The following is a 20,471-nucleotide window of genomic DNA, read 5'->3' as shown; positions in this document are numbered from 1 at the left end:
ACCTTTGCAAGGTTGGCAGAGAGAGAAACTCATCTGTACAAGTACCCCTCCACCTTTTTTCCTTCTCTCCTGTATCAGTCTGGTGAACTTTCCCGCTCCCCTCTAGATTCTGACCGCCACTTCCCCGCCAATGTCTCAGGTTACTGAGCTCCTCCCCTTCCAGCGCCGATGTGTGGACTTGGAGCCCTGGGTGTCCCTGCTGTCCCCGGTGGTGTCTGTGTGACATCCACTCCCCTTCCTGCACTGGCACACAGACCCTGCAGCTCCTGCGGCTCAGCTTCCGTGAGGTGGGCAACCTTGCTCTCCCAGTAGGTCCTCTGAGTAACAGCCACTAGATCCGAAAGAGTTTCCTCTGCAATTTTTTCCTGATCCTTTTTCTGATCCTAACTCCACTTTTATTAAACTAAATTTTCCCGGACTATCGGTGCACGCCCTCACTATTCCGCCATCTTCACATCCATAATATTTCAAGAAATCATTATGGTGTTGGGCATGATTCCAGGCTGGGATTTGTGTTCCCACAGGTTGGTCTTCTGCTGGAACCAGCAATGCTAACAACAAATATGCTAAAGGCAGACCTGCTGGGCCCCAGGACGGAGAAGATGCAAGAACCAGACTGTCACAGGGCCTGTCCTTTCCTTACACTGGACTCTCTGGATGTTGCTTTCACTCTTCACTGCAGAACGCCTCCCTTCACATAGCTGAAAATGTGGCTTTGAGCAGCTCCTCAATTCATTTCTCATAACTTTTATTCCCAAAGAGGAGCCCCTTATTACTCCTAGTGGTTCCAAGTTCAGGTATTCAAAGAAATGGTTATAATTGATCTACCTGTGTCACATTATGGATCAATCAACTGTCACTGGGGTTAAATGGCTTATCTTGAGCCGGTTTGACATTCCTGGGCCAAATAGGGCCAGTGAGGCAGTTCCATGTACAAAAATGACAATGCTTTCATGCTGATTTGAGACACCAGTGAAATCATGCGATATTACAGGAGACGTTAATTAAATCTGCAGTTCACATGAATCTCTTGATACTCATCAGCTTAAAGAATTCCTCAGCCTTTGTTCCATCTCTGAAAAACCACAGACAACACCCAGCTCTGCGGCAGGCTCACAGTTCCCTGAACAGTCCCTTTCATTTTAATAACATTAATTAATTAGTATTATTTCTTGCTCTTAGTTTAATAAACACTAAAGTGAGAAAAGCCCACCCTAAGGCCAGTCCCAGGTGCTCATTTCTTTTCTGTTTCCCTTACAATGAACAAATCTCTATTGTGAATTTTCCTATGTTATAATATATGTAATTCCAGGGGCCACCAATTATTGCATCAGTTTATCTCAGTAAGTAGTAAGTCAGTTCAAGTGCAGGTGTGTCAGCTGCCTACCTCTGCTTTCCAAACCAAATGCTTAGGTTCCCACAAGTCACTGAGGTCCCAATCCTCAAAGAAGCCTTTTTTGTTGTTCTTATTGTTTGAATTAGTGATCTCTCTTTTTCTCAGGTAAGGAAATGAAATGTATTTATGCTAATTGAAAAAATTATTTCAGATGATATGATAGTACAAAAGGAAAACAATAAAAGCTATCTAAAACATACTAATAAGAGGAGTGGATATTTGGGTTAGTAGGTAAGTGAACAGTTTGGATGTCCACCTTTCTTATCAGAGTGCCAGGGTATGTTTTAGGGGTCAAAAGTAGGCCCAGGTTGCCCACTACATGTTCAGTAGATATGAGGTAAGAAGGTATGGTCAGAAAGTTTTTGGAAAAATAGAATTAAAACGTAAATTTATTTTGGTAAAAAAAAAAAAAAAGTTGGAATCCATGTCTGTGGATGGTCTTCAAAAAGTTCAAGGAAAGTGTGTATTAGGCAAAACTATACATGGATTTCCATTTTTATAGTAAAATTTATATTTCAATAAGCATTGTGTGGGGTCAGTGCCATGGCTCACTTGGTTAATCCTCCGCTTGTGGCACTATCATCCCATATGGGTGCCGAGTTCTAGTCCCAGTTGCTCCTCTTCCAGTCCAGCTCTCTGCTGTGGCCCGGGAGGGCAGTGGAGGATGGTTCAAGTGCTTGGGCTTCTGCACCCACATGGGAGACCAGGAGGAGGTGCCTGGCTCCTGGCTTTGGATCAGCACAGTGACTATTTGGGGAGTGAACCAACAGAAGGAAGGCCTTTCTCTCTGTCTCTCTGTCTATAATTCTGTCAAATAAATAAAAAATTTAAAAAATAAGTGTTATGTGATATTAGTCAAACAACAGTATACATAATAAAATAATCATTTAATACGCATTTTAACTCATTTTTTTGTTTTTACTTATTTATTTGAAAAAGGAAGTCAAATCCATTCTCTGGTTCAGGTGAGAAATTTCTAAAATTGCCAGAGCTCAACCAGGCCAAAGCCAGGGACCAGTAACTCCATCTGGGCCTCCCATGTGGATGACAGGAACTCAAGTATTTGGGCCTTCATCTCTGCTGCCTTGCTACAGGGTGTGCATAGGCAAGAAGGATTGGAAATGAGGCAGGACTCAATCCCAGGCACTCTGACATGGAATGTAGTTTTCCTAAGAGGCTGCTTAGTCTGTTGAACCACACTACTCACCCCTAAATTACATTAATCCACAGACTTTTTGAAGTACCCTTTTACCACATACAGAAGGGACCATTATAAAAATATTCTATTGGATCGACATAAGATGCAGTAGAAAAATTAATTGCTGTAATTTATTGTTCGTGTTTCAGGATTGTAGATTGACATTTATTTCTCAATGTAAAATTTGACTAAGTAATTTCTTAGGCTGTTCTCACTCTATAATTATTGGTGCTGGAACTTTTTCACATTAGAATATCTACCCAGTGAGTGAAAGGAATTACAGAATGTCTGATTCAAGTTTTGGTGTCTGAAGACATTTGTAACTTGGTTTCCTATTGTGCAGAACATTTCAAATTAGCCCTTTTTTTCAGACTCTTACAAGTTAAGTAAAACATGCTAACCAAGAAGAGTTTTTCTCAGAATAATATAATACAATTCTTTAAAGCTTTTGCCCTTTTTCCAGGTTCGACATTATTGGACTTTCAACAGATTCACAAGATGATGAACCTGGAATTAAATAGGGAGCAAAACACAATAAGTACATGTAATTTCTAGGAAGACAAATTATTCTTAAATATGTTTGGTAGATTCAGTTCTTGTATTGATGGTGATTAAGTAAAAGTGTCAGTTCAAGCCCCAGCTGGTCCACTGCTGATCAAGGTCCTTTCTAATGCACCTGGACAAGAAATAGAAGATGATGCACATACTTAGAACCCTGTTACCCATTTGGGAGATAGGGATGGGTCTAAGCTCCTCACTTTGGCCCAACTCATCCCCAGTTCTTGTGGTCATTTGGGGATAAAAGAACCTTTTTCTACATCCCTCCCTCTCTCTGAGTATCTCTGCCTTTCAAATAATTAAATAAATCTTTAAAAATAAATAGAGAGAAGCAGAAGCAGGAATTTGGCCTAGTGGTTAAGATATCTCTGTCCCACATGAGGGTATTCATATTCAACAACAAGTTCTAGCTCTCATTTCCAAATTACTGCTAATGAAGAACTCGAGGTGGGGGTGCAGGTAGGCACAAGTAATGACTCAAGTAATGGGCTTCCTGCCACCAGAATTGTAGACTTAGATTGAATTCTGTGGTCTTGGCTTTGACCTGGTTAAGTCTTGGCCATTGCTAATAGGTTGGGTTATGAACCAGTGGGTGAGTGCTCACTCTCTCTCCCTATCAACTTTCTGCTTTTGTCTCTATCTGCACCATATTTTTTTTAAATAAGAGAAGCAAGTGGAAACATTGTGGCACTTGTCTACATAATGCATGGTTCTCAGGGTGAGAATCTCAAAGTAAAAGTACAAAAGAAATCCAAAGTAAACAAAGGGATATTTATTGAAAATGACACAGAAAATTCGTTACTTATCAACAATCACCTTGAATATAAATGTCAACTCTCCAGTTAAAAGACACAGGCTGACTGAATGAATTAAAAAATAAAACCAATCTATTTTTTGCCTACAAGAAATACATTTTACCAACAAAGATGCATGCAGACTAAAAAGAATAGTCCATGCTAATTGAAACCAAAAAAGAGTTGGTGTAGCTATCCTAATATCAGACAAAATAGATTTTAACACAAAAACTGTTTAAAGAGACAAGAGAAGGGTACTAAGTAATGATTAAGGGATCAATTCAACAGGAAGCTATAACTATTGTAACTTATGTGAACCTAATAACAGGGCACCAAATAAATGAGTTATCAAAGTATCTCAAGGATCTAGAAAAACTGCAGCAAACCAGACACAAAACCACAAGGAGAAAAGAAATAACTAAAACTGGAGAAGAAATAAACAAAATTGAAACAAAAAATACAAAAGATCAGCAAAATGTAGAGCTGTTTTGTTAAAAAAAAAAAACAAATTGACATTCCATTGGCCCAACTAACCAAAAAAGGAGAGAGAAGATCCAAATCGATAAAATCAGAGACACAAATAGAAATGTAACAACAGACACCACAGAAATAAAAATAATCATCAGAAATTAGTACAAAAAGCTACATACCAACAAAGCAGGAAACCTAGAAGTGGAAAAATTCTTGGATATATGTAAACTACCTAAATTGAGCCAGGAAGATACAGAAAATGTATGCAGACCCATAACCAAGATGGAAATTGAATCAGAAGTAGACGCTCCCAAAAAAGTAAAGCCCAGGATCAGAAGTCTTCACTGCTTAATCCTACCGGACATTTAAAGAATAATTTAATCCAATGACTTTCAAGCTATTCAAAACAACTGAAATGGAGGGAATTATCCCAAATTCTTTCTATAAAGTCACCATTTTCTAAATTCCTAAACCTGAAAAAGATACACAGAGAAAGAGAATCACAGACCAATTCCCCTTATGAACATAGATGTGAAAGTTCTCAACAAAATTCTAGCTAATCAAATCCAATGACATATCAGAAAAATCATTCACTCAGACCAGGTGGGATTTATGCATGGTATGCAGGAATGGTTCAACATTTGCAAATCAATCAATTTGATGGATCACATTAACAAATTGAATAACAAAACCATATAATTATCTCCACACATTCAGAGGAAGCATATGACAAATACAACACACTTTCATTATGAAAACTCTAAGCAAATTGGGTATAGAAGGAACATTTCTCAACACAATCAAGGCAATCTATGACAAACCCACAGCCAGCATCCTATTGAATGGGGAAAAGTTGAAAGCATTCCCACAGAGATCCAGAACCAGACAAGGATGCACACCATTGTTAGTCAATACAGTCCTGGGACTTTTAGACAGAGCCATTAGGCAAGAAAAAGAAATCAAAGCGATACAAATTGGGAAGGAGGAAGTGCAACTATCCCTATTTACAGACAAAATTGATTCTTCGTATAGGGGATCCAAAAGACTCCACTAAGAGGCTATTAGAACTCATAGAAGAGCTTGCAAATGTAGCCGTATATAAAATTAATACACAAAGAATCAACAGTCTTTTTATACACAGTTAATTCCATGGCTGAGAAAGAACTAAGATCAATCACATTCACAAAGCTACAAAAAAAAATAAAGTACCTTGGAATAAATTTAACCAAGAATATCCAAGATCTCTAAGATGAGAATTATAAAACATTAAAGAAAGAAATGTAACAAGATACAAAAAAAAAATGGAAAAAACTTCCATGTTAGCAGACTGAAAGATCAATATCATCAAAATGTTCATACTTCCAAAGAAACTTACTGATTCAATGCAAAACCAATCAAAATACCAAAAAAATTCTCAGATATAGAAAAAATGATGCTGGGTCCAGCACCATGGCACACTAGGTTAATCCTCCACCAGTGGTGCTGGCATCACATATGAATGACAGGTCTAGTACTGGTTGCTCCTCTTCTAGTCCAGCTCTCTTCTGTAACCTGGAATAGCAGTGGAGGATGGCCCAAGTCCTTGGGCCCCAGCACCCACATGGGTGACCAGTTAGAAGCACCTGGCTCCGAGCTTCAGCTCAGAGCAGCTCTGGCCACTGCGGCCATCTGGGGAGTGAACCAATGGAAGGAAGACGTTTCTCTCTGTCTCTCTCACTGTCTATAACTGTCAAATAAATAAATAATATTGTTTAAAGTGATACTGAAATTCATATGGAGGCACAGGAGACCCTGAATAGCAAAATCAATCACATACAACAAAAACAAAGCCAGAGGGATCACAATACCAGATTTTATGACATATTACAGGGCAATTATAATCAACACACCCTGGTACTGGTACCAAAACAGTTGGACAGACCAATGGAAAAGAATAAAAACCCCAGAAATCAATCCAAGCATCTACAACCAACTTACCTCAGACAAAGGAGCTAAAACCAATTCCTGTAGCAAGAACAATTTCTTCAACAGATGGTACTGTGAAAACTGGATTTCCACTTGCAGAAGTATGAAGCAAGACCCCTACATTATACCTTATACAAAAACCCACTCAAATGGATTAAAAATGTAAATCTATGACCCAATACCATCAAATAATTAGAGAACATTGGAGAAACCCTGCAAGACATTGCCACAGGTAAAGAGTTCTTAGAAATGACCCAAGAGGCACAAGCAATCAGATCCAATATCAGAAAGTGGATTACATCAAATTGAAAAGCTTCCTTACTACCAAAGAAACACTCAGGGAAATGATAAGGCAATCAACAGAATGGGAGAAATTACTTGCAAACTATACAACAGATAAAGGATTAATAACAAGTTAGAATGGCTTTCATACAAAAATCAATGAACAACAAATACTGGTGAGGATGTGGGGAAAAAGATACACTAATCCACTGTTTGTGTGAATGTAAACTGGTAAAGCAACTATGGAACACATAGATCCTTCAGAAATCTGATTACTGACCTACCATATGACCTAGCCACCCCACTCCTGGGAATTTACATAAGGGAATAAAAATCAGCAAATGAAAGAGTTATATTCAGGTTTCTGAGGAATCTTCAGACTGACTTCCATAGTGGCTTTACCAGTTTGCATTCCCACCAACAGTGGATTAGTGTCTCTTTTTCCCCACATCCTCACAAGCATCTGTTATTGATAGATTTCTGTATGTGAGCCATTCTCACCAGGGTGAGGTGAAACCTCATTGTGGTTTTGCTTTGCATTTCCCTGATTGCTAGTGATCTTGAACATTTTTTCATGTGTCTGTTGGCCATTTGAATTTCCTCTTATGAAAAATGTCTATTGAGATCCCCGGCCCATCTCTTAAGTGGGTTGCTTGTTGTTGTGGAGTTTCTTAATCTCTTTGTAGATTCTGGTTATTTTTTTGACAGGCATAATGGACAGTGAGAGAGAGAGACAGAGAGAAAGGTCTTCCTTTTCCATTGGTTTACCACCCAATGGCCGCCTTGGCCAGTACGCTGCACTGATCCACAGCCAGGAGTCAGGTGCTTCTCCTGGTTTCCCATGAGGGTGCAGGGCCCAAGTACTTGGGCCATCCTCCACTGCACTCCCGGGCCACAGCAGAGAGCTGTACTGGAAGAGGAGCAACTGGGACAGAATCCAGCACCCTGACCGGGACTAGAACCTGGTGTGCCGGTGCCACAGGTGGAGGATTAGTCTATTGAGCCACAGCACCGGCTGCAGATTCTGGTTATTAAACCATTACCTGTTGCATAGTTTGCAAATATTCTTCCCATTCTGTCAGTTGCCTCTTCACTTTCCTGACTGTTCCTTTTGCAGTACAGAAACTTCTCAATTTGATGCCAACCCAATTGTTAAGTTTGGCTTTGACTGCCTGTGCTTCTGGGGTCCTTTCCAAGAAGTCTTTGCTGGTGCCTATCTTGCAGGGTTTCTCCAATGTTCTCTAATAATTTGATGGTGTCAGGTCATAGATTTCTATCTTTAATCCATGTTGAATGGATTTTTGTGTAAGGTGTAATGTAGGGGTCTTGCTTCATTTTTTACACGTGGAAATCCAGTTTTCCCAGCACCATTTGTTGAATAGACTGTCCTTGCTCCAGAAAATTGATTTTAGATCCTGGATCAAATATAAGTTGGCTGTAGATGTTTGGATTGATTTCTGATGTTTCTATTATGTTCCATTGGTCTATCCATCCATTTCTATACCAGTACCATGCTGTTTTGATTACAACTGCCCTGTAGTATGTCCTGAAATCTGGTATTGTGATCCCTCTGGCTTTGTTTTTTTTTTTTTTTTTTTGTACAAAACTGCTTTAGCTATTCAAGGTCTCCTTGTTTCCATATGAATTTCAGCATCATTTTTTCCAGATCTGAGAAGAATGTCTTTGGTATTTTGATTGTTATCACACTGAATCTATAAATTGCTTTTGGGAAAATGGACATTTTGATGATATTGATTCTTCCAATCTATGAGCATGGAAGATTTTTCCATTTTTTTGGTATGTTTTTCTGCTTCTTTCTTTAAGATTTTGTAATTCTCATCGTAGAGATCTTTAACGTCCTAAGTTAAGTTTATTCCAAGATATTTGATTGTTTTTGTGGCTAGTGTGATCAGAGTTGAAGAACTCAAAATGTTTCCATAGCCCTGGCAAATCATGACAAGGGCATAGGGTGATTACTGACATCATAAATAAGATTGTCAATTTGTTAAGTCAACGACAGGTGTCACTGTGCACTTACTCCCCATGTAGGATCTCTGTCCTTAATGTGTTTTACAATGTGAATTAATACAATAACTAGTACTGAAACAGTATTTTACACTTTGTGTTTTGGTGTGGGTGCAAACTGTTGAAATCTTTACTTAATTTGTGCTAAATTGATCTTCTGTATATAAAGATAATTGAAAATAAATCTTGATGTGAATGGAATAGGAGAGGGAGTAGGAGATGGGAGGGATGCTGGTGGGAGGGAAGTTACGGGGGGAAAAGACATTGTAATCCATAAACTGTACTTTGGAAGTTTATATTTATTAAATAAAAGTTAAAAACAGAGTTATATGCACCCCTATGTTCACTGCAGCTCAATTTGCAATAACTAATACATGTAATCAACCTAAAAGCCCATCAACTGTAGAGTGGATAAAGAAATTATGGGATCTGTACAGCATGGAATATCAAATAGTGGTAAAAATGAAATCCAGTCATTTACAAAAAAAAAAAAAAAAGGGGGGGGATGAATCTGGAAAACATCATACCATCATACTTAGCGAAATAAGCTGATCCCAAAGTACAAATACTATATGTTCGATTGAGCGGAAGATGGCTGAATAGGGAGGGAGCACACCGAAGGTCCAGTAAGGGAAGGCTCAAAGAGGAGTGAGAATTTGTAGTTTTTAAGGAACGAGAAGCCCTTCCTGAAACTGGGGAGATAGGGTGGACACGCGAGGAGGACGCGGACGCCTGAGGCGCAGGACACCAGCAGGAGTGTGTACGCACCAGTGCTGGAAGCCAAGGTAAGACGGGGCGCTCGCCCAGCACCGTGGCAACAGCCACTGCTGCCCCTCCCCCAATCCACCCTGGGAAATAGAAAACGGAACAGAGTGAATGGCGCCTGCGGAAAGAGCGCGCAATTCAGGGGTACTAATTGAGAAACTGAGTAAGCCAGTATCTCTTGGCGCCTCCTCGGAGATGCAGCAAGTGGGAAGCAGCCATTTTGTCTGTTTACATTCGGGATTAAAGGAGAACTGTCTTTGCCTCCACACTAACCTTTGGAGGTGGAGCCCAAAGGTGGAGTGGAGCAACAGGACACTTCTTGCTCAAGGGAGGGCAGCTCAAAGCCCAGACGCCTGTCTACTCAAGTTACAAGAAAAAAAAAAAAACTGAATAGCGCCTGAGGGGGGAAAAGGGCAGGATCCAGAGCTGCAGCGGGCAGAGAGCAGCCATCCTGTCTGTTTGCGTTCGGGCTGTGTAGAGCAGCCTGCTTACACTGGATATTGGTACAGACTCACAGCAGCCTATAGCAGAGGGAAATTAACCTGAAAAACCACCCAGACGGAATGCCAAAAAACAAAACAAAAAACCACAATAAGAATATAGAAGAATATATAAACTTGCCAATGGAGCAGGCTAAACCAACCATAACAGAGGCTGAAGAAGAAGAAGTTGAAAGCATGCCAGAAAAAGAATTCAGAAAATTAATAATAAGAATACTTAGAAATAATGAGAAACGGTGTTAAGAGCTGAATGAAAAACAAGCCCAAGGATTAGAGATCCTAAAGAGAAGCCAGAATGAAATACTAGAACAGAAAAACTCAATTGACCATATAAAAAACACCGTGGAATCCCTCAGAAATCGAACAGATGAAATAGAAGACCGAATATCAGAATTCGAAGACACACTACCAGAAATAAAACAGTCAGTTCAAATGCAGGAAGAGGAAATTAAAAAATTAAAAAACATGGTCAGAGACCTACAAGATTCAATTAAACGGTGTAATGTTCGGATAATAGGAGTCCCTGAGGGGGAGGAAAGAGAGAATGGATTGGAACGTGTCTTCAACGAAATAATGTCAGAAAACTTCAAACAAAGGCAGCTGAATAACAATACACAAATACAACAGATAGCCAGGACTCTTAACAGAGTAGACCAGAAGAGAAATTCACCACGACACATTGTGGCAACACTCAGTTCAGTGACACACAAAGAACAAATCCTAAAATGTGCCAGAGAAAAGCAACAAATCACATTCAGGGGTAAGTCAATCAGACTCACCCCAGACTTCTCATTGCAAACACTACAGGCAAGGAGACAATGGCATGATATATTTCAAATTTTAAAAGACAAACAATGCCAACCTAGAATACTATACCCTGCAAAGCTATCATTTATGAATGAAGGGGAAATAAATCTTCCATGACAAACAGAAACTGAAACAATTTGTATCCACGTGTCCAACCCTATAACACTTGCTCAAAGATGTGCTGCACACAGAAATACAAAAACAAGAACTTCACTACAAAAAAAAGCGAATGTAGAGTAACCCACAAAAAAAGTTCAAAATACATAAACAACTCGTTTCAGGAAACATGAATGGGAAAAGACAGTACTTAACAGTAATCACACTGAATGTGAATGGTCTTAATTCCACTACAAAGAGACATAGACTAGCTGATTGGCTCAAGAAAGAGAATCCATCAATATGCTGCCTTCAGTAGACACACCTTATCAACAAAGATGCACACAGACTGAAAGTGAAAGGATGGAAAAAGATACTCCAAGCTAATGGAAATCAAAAAAGAGCTGGTGTGGCCATCCTAATATCAGACAAAATAGACATTAACATAAAAACTATTAAAAGAGACAGAGAAGGGCACTATATAATGATTAAAGGATCTATCCAACAGGAAGACATTACTATTATAAATGTATACGCACCTAATTACAGGGCACCTGGCTACCTGAAAGAATTACTAAAGGAATTAAAGGGAGATATAGACTCAAATACAATAGTAACAGGGGACTTCAACACCCCACTCTCACCAATGGACAGATCAACCAGACAGAAATTCAACAAGGAAACAACTGAGCTAATTGATGCCATAGACCAAATAGACCTAATAGATATCTTCAGAACCCTCCACCCCACAGACACAGAGTTCACGTATTTCTCCCCAGTACATGGAACATTCTCTAGGATTGACCATATGCTAGGCCATAAAGGGAGCCTCAACAATTCAAAAAAATTAAAACTATACCATGCAGCTTCTCAGACCATAGCGCAGTGAAACTTGAAATCAACAACCCAAGAATCTCTACACCATATGCAAATATATGGAGAATGGACAACATGATTCTAAATGAACAGTGGGTCATCAAAGAAATTAAAAGAGAAATCAAAAGATTTCTAGAAACAAATGAAAATGATAACACAACCTATCAAAACCTGTGGGACACAGCAAAAGTAGTGCTAAGAGGAAAGTTTATAGCAATTAGTGCCTATATCAAGAAGCTGGAAAAGAACCAAATGAACTCTCCATGCATCTCAAGGATTTAGAAAAACAGCAGCAAATCAAGCCCAAATCCAAAAGGAGGAAAGAAATACTAAAGATCAGAGAAGAAATAAACAGAATTGAAACCAAAAAAAACAATACAAAAGATCAACAAAACCAGGAGCTGGTTCTTTGAAAAAAAATAAACAAAATTGACACACCATTGGCCCAACTAACCAAAAAAAGGAGAGAGAAGACCCAAATCTATAAAATCAAAGACAGTAATGGAAATGTAACAACAGACAAAACAGAAATAAAAAGAATCATCAGAAACTACTACAAAGAGATGTATGCTAACAAATTGGGGAACCTGGAAGAAATGGATAGATTCCTGGACACATACAACCTTCCTAAACTGAGCCGTGAAGATATAGAAAATCTAAACAGACCCATAACCATGCAAGAAATTGAATCAGTAATAAACGCACTACTGAAAAAGAAGAACCCAGGACCGGGTGGCTTCACTGCCGAATTTTACCAGACATTTAGAGAGCAACTAACCCCAGTTCTTATCAGATTATTCAAAACAATTGAAAGAGAGGGAATCCTTCGAAATTCTTTCTACAAAGCCAATATCACCTTAATTCCTAAGCCCAGAAAAGAAACAACAGAGAAAGAAAACTACAGACCTATCTCCCTGATGAACATAGATGCAAAAATACTCAACAAAATTGTGGCAAACCGAATCCAACTAAACATCAGAAAGATCATTCACCCGGACCAAGGGGAATTTTCCCTGGTATGCAGGGATGGTTCAATATTTGAAAATCAATGTAATACATCACATTAATAAATTGAGAAACAATGGTTATCTCAATAGATGAAGAGAAAGCATTTGACAAAATACAACACCCTTTCATGATGAAAACCCTAAGCAAATTGGGGTTATAAGGAAAATTCCTCAATACAATTAAGGCAGTCTATGATAAACCAAAGGCCAGCATCATATTGAATGTGGCAAAGTTGGAGGCATTTCCATTGAAAACTGGCACCAGGCAGGGATGCCCACTCTCACCATTGCAATTCAATATAGTCCTAGAAGTGTTAGCCAGAGCCATCAGGCAAGAAAAAGAAATTAAAGGGATACAAATGGGAAAGGAGGAAGTCAAACTATAGTCAAACTATCCCTATTTGCAGATGACATGATACTATATATAGGGGACCCGATAAACTCCTATAAGAGACTACTGGAACCCATAGAAGAGTTTGGTAAAGTAGCAGGATACAAAGTCAACGCTCAGAAATCAACAGCCTTTGTATACACAGACAATGCCAGGGCCGAGGAAGAACTAATAAGATCAACCCCATTCATGATAGCCACAAAAACAATAAAGTACCTTGGAATAAATTTAACCAAGGAGGTCAAAGACCTCTATGATGAAAATTACAAAACACTAAAGAAAGAAATAGAAGATGACACCAAAAAATGGAAAAACCTGCCATGCTCATGGATTGGAAGAATCAATATCATCAAAATGTCCATTCTCCCAAAAGCAATTTACAAGTTCAATGCAATACCAATCAAAATACCAAATTCATTCTTCAAAGACCTAGAAAAAATGATGCTGAAATTCATATGGAGAAACAGGAGACCCAGAATAGCTAAAGCAATCCTTTACAATAAAAACAAGGCTGGAGGCATCACAATTCCAGACTTCAAGGCATACTACGGGGCAGTTATAATCAAAACAGCCTGGTACTGGTACAAAAACAGATGGATAGACCAATGGAACAGAATAGAAACACCGGAGATCAATCCAAACATCTATAACCAACTCGTATTTGACAAAGGACCTAAAACCAACCCCTGGAACAAGGACAGCCTCTTCAACAAATGGTGCTGGGAAAACTGGATGTCCACATGTCGCAGTATGAAACAAGACCCCTACCTTACACCTTTTACAAAATTCCACTCAACATGGATCAAAGAACTAGAGATGCACCATGACACCATGAAACTAATTGAGAGCATAGGGGAAACCCTTCAAGATATTGGAATAGGCGAAGAATTCCTGGAGAAGACCCCACAGGCATGGGTAATCAAAGATAAAATAAACAAATGGAATTACCTCAAATTGAAGAGTTTCTTAACAGCAAAGGAAACAGGAAAGCAAAGAGGCAACCAACAAAATGGGAGACGTTATTTGCAAACCACACAACAGATAAAGGATTAACAACTAGAATCTACACAATGATAAAAAAAACCACAGAATCAAAACAAACAACCCAATAAAAAAATGGGCCAAGGACCTTAACAGACATTTTTCAAAAGAGGAAATCCACATGGCCAACAGACACATGAAAAAATGCTCAGGATCCCTAGCCATCAGGGAAATGCAGATCAAAACCACAATGAGATTCCACCTCACTCCGATTAGTTTGGCTTACATACAGAAATCAACCAACAACAGATGCTGGCGAGGATGTGGAGAAAAAGGGACACTAATCCACTGTTGGTGGGAATGCAAACTGGTAAAGCCACTATGGAAGACAGTCTGGAGAATCCTCAGAAACCTGAATATAGCACTACCACAGGACCCAGCCATCCCACTCCTTGGAATATACCCATATGGAATTAAAGGGTTGAAAAAAGCCATTTGCACCTCAATATTTGTTGCAGCTCAATTCACAATAGCTAAGACATGGAATCAACTTAAATGTCCACCAATGGATGACTGGATAAAGAAACCATGGGATATGTACTCTATGGAACACTATACAGCAGTAAAAAACAATGAAATCCGGGCATTTACAACAAAATGGATGAAGCTGGAAAACATCATGCTGAGTGAAATAAGCCAGTCCAAAAGGGACAAATATCACATATTCTCCCTGATTGATGGCAACTAAACGAGCACCTAAAATGATACCCATTGAAGTGAAATGGACACTATTTTGTTCCTTTAGTATTTTTGTTGTTGTTGTTGCTCGGTTTGCTTTACACAAGACCACTGGTTGAACTCTGCAATCAATGCACAACCATTCTTAAGCGTTTAAAAATTAACAGAAAATTGATCTCTGTGAACATAGGAGTGGGAATAAGAGAGGGAGGAGATATATAGGACGGCACATACTCACTCAGACCTACCTCCAATGGTGGAACTAGAAATGTGCCAGGGGATTTCAACTCAACCTTACCAAGGAGGCAGGTACCAATGCCAGCACACTTGGTAAAGTGATAAGTATAAATACACAACTGATCAAAAAGATAGGGTAAGCATCGAAGAGATTACACAAATAAGACCAGTGTAAGCAAATAATGAAAGAGAATCAAAAGGGAGAGAATGATCCTGCGGGGGAAGCAGGACACACAGCAGACTTATAGAATAGCAAATGCCCAAAACAGCACTCCTGCCTCAGAATCAACCCTTGGGACATTAGGATCTGACTAAAAGGTCCATGAGAGTCTCACAGGCATGGAAAGCCATGACACAGTGGCAAAAAACAATCTAAATGAAAGATCCTGGTGAACAAGACCCCAGCAGAAGGATCAGGCCATCAAGGAGAGAGGCGCCTTTCTCTGAAGGGAGGAAGGAACCTCCACTGTGATATGGCCTTGACTAAACAAATTCAGAGTTGGTGAACTCAAGCGGCTTCCATAGCCTAGACAGCTCATAGCAAGAGTCTCGGGTGATTGCTGACATCTTAAATAAGAGTGCCAATTGTTAAATCAACAACGGGAGTCACTGGGTTCATGATCCCCACGCAGGACCTCTGTCCTTAATGTGTTTAACTATGAAACTCAAAAATAACACTACTAGTTGAACAATACCCGATACCTGGTTCGGTTGTGTGAGTGCAACCTGTTGAAATCCCTGCTTAGTATATACTAAGTTGATCTTCAGTATATGAAGGTAATTGAAAATGAAACGTGATGAAGGGCAGGATGGGAGAGGGAGTAGGTGAGGGGAGGGCCACGGGAGGGAGGGAGGTTGAGGGGGAGAAGTCACAACAATACAAAAGTTGCATTTTATATTCTACTTAAAACTATTGGTTGAACTCTGTAATTAATACACAATTACTCTTAGGTGTTTAATTAATGCTATAACTAGTACTCAAATAGTATTTTACACTTTGTGTTTCTGTGTGGGAGCAAAATGTGGAAATCTTTACTTAATATATGCTAAATTGATCTTCTGTATATAAAGATAATTGAAAGTTAATATTGACGTGAAGGGGAAGGGGAGAGGGAGTGGGAGAGGGGAGCGTTTTGGGTGGGAGGGAAGTTACGGGGGGAGGAAGCTATTGTAATCCATAAGCTGTACTTTGGAAATTTATGCTCATTAAATAAAAAATACTATATGTTCTACTGGACCTTTGATAACAAATAGAGCACCTAAAAGGAAATATGTAGAACTGAAATTGACACTTGAATAGCTCTTGTCTTGACTGTTGAGGACAGTTGTTATTTCAAACTATTTGTTGAACTCTTTTCTTATATGTTTTTTCATACTATTTGTTGAACTCTTTTCTAATACACTCTTTATATGTGTATAAGGTCAATTGAAATAAATCTCAGGAAAAAAAAGAGTGCAAAGAGGGGTGAGAGGAGGGGTTGGAGGGTGGGTACTGTGGAAAGAATCACCATGTCCCTAAAGTTAAGTATGAAGTGTATGAAATAGAGAACAGTAAAGCTGTATAGTTCTGCATATATCCCTATTAATTTACTTGTAAGGATACAGTTTAAAAATTTACAAATGGACCCCAAATCCCCTGAAGCTGAGTGGTAAAATACCATCTTAAGTGTTAAAGTGATCACATTGATAGGATTAAATGTCTAATAATAATAAATAGAATTAAAAGGAGTGAATGCTCCAACATGGGAAACAGTCCACACAGCTGACTCAAAGAATGGTAATCACTTTAAGTAGCATTCTGACCTTAGAATCAGCCCTTAAGTCACGGTGGTCTGGCTGAAAAGCATACCAGAGCATTTCAGGCATGGAAAGCCAAGACACTGTAGGGAAAATGTCCTACGTAGAGGACCTCAGTTGGTGAGATCTCTTTGGAAAGAAGTGGTCATCAAAGAAGGAAATACTTTTCTCTGAAGGGAGGAGAGAACTCCTAATTTGCTGATGGCCTTGTCTAAATACTGAGTTTGTGGATTCTAAAGGCTTCCATAGTCTAGCTAGCTCATGTCAAGAGCCTTGGGTTATCACTGATGTCATATATAAGAGTGTTGATTGTTAAATTAACAACATGAATCTCTTTGCACTATCTTCCCATGCAAGACCTCTGTCCTCAGAGAGTTGTATTATAATTATGTCTCAGTGCTTGCAGAAACTGTATAATTTTGGGTGCTTCTTTAATTTTCTAAAAGAAAAAAAAGTGAAATTAACTTCAAGATGTAATGACTGGACAACCCTTATCTCAACTCTTGAAGAAGTTCTGTCTTGTTTGGTTTTGTGTGCAAATTTTTGAGCACTTCACTTAGTATAGAGTTGGTCTTTTGTGTATAAAGTTAATCCAAAATGGATCTTAGTGGCAAATGGGACTGGGAAATGAAGAGGGAGAAAGAGGAGGAGTGGGAGTGTGGGTTGGGGAGCAGTTATGCTGGGAAGAATCACTATATACCTAAAGGTGTACTTATGAAATACATGAAGTTTGTATTCTGTAAGTAAAAGCTTTTGTTGGAGGCAAAAAAATTTAAATTTTTAAACAAACAAATAGTATTAAATCTTATGTGATCTGACATCATGTTAAAAAAGTTGGACAATTAGTACAGTGTGGGCATATGCAAGGTGATCATCCAGTGTTTCCTACTATGAGTGGATTAAAGAGAATAAAAACTTGGGGAGGGGAACATACTGGCCCATGCAGCATTAACCCTAGATATTTCCAAGTTGCCTATTTCTATTTTTCGGTGAGTTCCTCACTTTTTATGAACAAGTTTTAGGTATTATTTTAGATGCTGCTTAGCACTGATTGATTTATAAGTGCTTTTGTCCTCTAGATAAACCACAAAGTGCTATCTTCCAGATCAAATGGGACAGCATTAAAAACGTCAATATTTATTTTTAAGTAAGAACCTTGAATACCTGTTTAATTGACTCTTTAAATTTGTAGATCCATTCTTTTGAAATAATTGCATGATGTTCTCCTTTCTAGTGTTAATTGCCCCTATTCTTCTACCATGCAGTCATCATCCTCACCCTTTACCTGCAAGGGACACCCAGTGCCTGCAGGGTTTATCTGTGAAGCTGGGGATGAAAAACTGACTTTTAGGAAATAAATATCCTGTGTGTTTGTTACAAATGTAGCATAAAGTCCATGCTAGTCTGATACTGTGTCTTTTTAGAAATGATAAATGTTTCTGTCATTTATTTAATCCCAGGCACTATAAGATTTAAAAAATGTGACATATGATGTACTATTGCTTAATTCTGGTGTGAGCAGGGAAGCCATGGCCAATCCAGTTGGAAAACTTGTAATTTAGTATAGTTATGCTAGTATCAAAATAGAAGATTTTGGGGGAAAAATGTATAGATGCAGTTCAATGATGGAATAAAAGCTTAAATTTTTATGATCTTATCTATATTAACTTATTTGGAGACAACTTCAAAAGTCCAAATTAGATCCTGTAAAACCTGTGTTTACTTGTTCATTCAACATTTATCAAAATCTGTGCCAGACACTGTCCATGGGGATGAACACAGCAGAATAAATAGCTCCCCCATGGAGCTTACAGGTTGGAGTTCATAAGAGGTGGGCCACTCTTGGGAATCATGAGGACATCCCATGCCTAAGAACTGACACTAAACTGTAAAGTGGTCAAGCTATAACTCTTGATGGAATCAAAAATGTGATAATATGAATCAAAGTGGCCCTGTGGTGAGTATTGGTGGTTAAAATGATGATATTGATATATCAAAGGGTCTTGTTTTATTTTCAGGACCAGAATACACCAAGTTCTCTTTCACCTTGTTGCTCTGTCCTCCCAAAACCTCTTTTAACTGAAATCTCTATGATCCTTTAAGTTTAATTTAATGCTCACCTACTCCACACAGCTTTTGTGACTGTCTAGCTAGAATTGACTTAAATTTTTGAATCCTAAATATAGTTATTTTCTCATTTAATTTTCTTTTATTTCAGCAATTATTTTCTTTCTTATTTATCTTAGTACCAATTTTTGAGTCATTAAATATTTTAAAGGATTGGTGAAGACATTTCTTCTTCTTAGATAAATTGTAAACAATAACAAGAGACCATGTTTATACTTCTCTTCATAATGAATGTTTCCTATAACACAAATCTATGTGTGTAAGGTGTGGAGGAACAGAGAAAATACTCAAGTAGGAAAGAGGAGATGATGGAGAAAGCCCCACTCAGGACTCAGAGCATGGCTTGCTACATCAAGGGCAGCAGTTCACCTCCTCAGTTTTGGAAACTGTTTCCAGAAACAAATGGAGAGTGGTTTAATCAAAGACACAAGCATGAATGAGTCTGATGAATAAATTCAGAACATCGATCTGATAATTCACAGAAAGAAGTGAACTGCCATAAACAGTGAAGGGCAGTGCCTGCCTCAGTCCTATGTGCAAATCCCAATATGGTCATAAGCTTGCTGAGAGAGGCCAAAGTCAGATCACTGCTAAGTGATTTGAATATTTAGTGGATCATGGGAAGGGAGTTTGATGCAGTTATCTCTGTACTCATAATGATCTTAATAATGGAATAACACTCCTGAGTGTATTGTTCTCAGGCTACTGTGTAATGTGTTTATCCAGAGTTTTATAATCTGTGATAATACTTTCCTTTTGGTAACCAAATAAAATACTCCATGGCTCCGATACATCCTGACTATTGACAACTCAGCACCTCTCAGGTATTTCTGAGTTTTTCCTACTGCTTTTCCTGTATGATCTCTCTTTTTTTTTAATTTTAATTTTAATTTTTTTCATTTTTTTTATTTTTTAACAGGCAGAGTGGACAGTGAGAGAGAGACAGAGAGAAAGGTCTTCCTTTGCTGTTGGTTCACCCCACAATGGCTGCCACGGTCAGCGCACCATACTGATCCAAAGGCAGGAGCCAGGTGCTTCTCCTGGTCTCCCATGCGGGTGCAGGGCCCAAGAACCTGGGCCATCCTCCACTGCACTCCTGGGCCACAGCAGAGAGCTGGCCTGGAAGAGGGGCAACCGGGACAGAATCCGGGGCCCCAAACGGGACTAGAACCCGGTGTGCTAGCACCGCAGGTGGAGGATTAGCATATTGAGCTGCAGTGCTGGCCTTGTATGATCTCTCTATACTGCTGCTCCCAATCTCTGCTTACCAACTCACAATTTCCTCTGTGTTGCTTCAGTTCTCACTGGTCTACTTTTCTCTTTACTTGTCTCTAACATTTTCTGAATTCTCCAGGCCAAGAAGATACTTGACATAACTAACTAGATTGCTATATATCTGTGTTGCAAGGGAATATGAAAAGAGTAAATGAAAAAGTAATCAACCCAATACCACTTCTCTC

The sequence above is a fragment of the Oryctolagus cuniculus genome, chromosome 8, assembly GCF_051225735.1.
Source record: "Oryctolagus cuniculus isolate XC-2025 breed Fujian yellow rabbit chromosome 8, ASM5122573v1, whole genome shotgun sequence".
NCBI lineage: Eukaryota > Metazoa > Chordata > Mammalia > Lagomorpha > Leporidae > Oryctolagus > Oryctolagus cuniculus.
Note: the sequence above shows the minus strand (reverse complement) of the source record.